The following is a 541-nucleotide window of genomic DNA, read 5'->3' on the forward strand; positions in this document are numbered from 1 at the left end:
TTTAATTATTCTGAATTAATGCTTTGTACTATATAGGTAACAGGCTTGCCTATTTATGACAACTATTTTGACACTGAAATTTGCTACTGTCACTTGTTGATAATTAAGCCTGAGGTTACAGTGAATTTAGGAAATGTTATACCATGGTGTTTGTAGTCCTCTAATATGCTTCCATGTAGTGGAGTGGCAGCGGACACATGTAGTCCAAACCCCTGCCTTGTATGGGAGAAGTCTCCCATTTGGTTACGATATATGATACCTATGGTTTGCAGCATAGTCTGATGATGCAAATATATTTATGATATGCATAGCCTTTGAAACAAAACTCTAGGTTTTTAAACATATAGACTGCTTAATTGGACGAGATACCGTGTACAGAGCTCGGACAATAACTAAAATGAGGATTAGGCTGGCATGTTGCTTGCATAGGAGTAGAAGAGACATGGGGCCTCTTGTGTAATGTGATAGCTTGACTTTCTATAGGATTACCATAGAAGTGATATGATGTCAGATTTTAACCTCATTCCAGGCTTTAGTTTGG

The 541-nt window shown here is 37.7% G+C and overlaps 1 protein-coding gene across 1 annotated transcript in view; it reads left to right on the forward strand.

Annotated features, from left to right (window-relative positions):
* The window catches only part of LOC119590666 (solute carrier organic anion transporter family member 3A1-like), a gene marked incomplete at its 5' end in the record, with an annotated part of 8,051 nt that extends 7,516 nt beyond the window's left edge, over positions 1-535 (forward strand). The window contains 1 exon segment of the mRNA XM_037939346.1: positions 1-535.
* Between the last annotated feature and the right edge of the window lie 6 nt (positions 536-541).

This window comes from Penaeus monodon, chromosome 27 (assembly GCF_015228065.2).
Source record: "Penaeus monodon isolate SGIC_2016 chromosome 27, NSTDA_Pmon_1, whole genome shotgun sequence".
NCBI classification, from domain to species: domain Eukaryota; kingdom Metazoa; phylum Arthropoda; class Malacostraca; order Decapoda; family Penaeidae; genus Penaeus; species Penaeus monodon.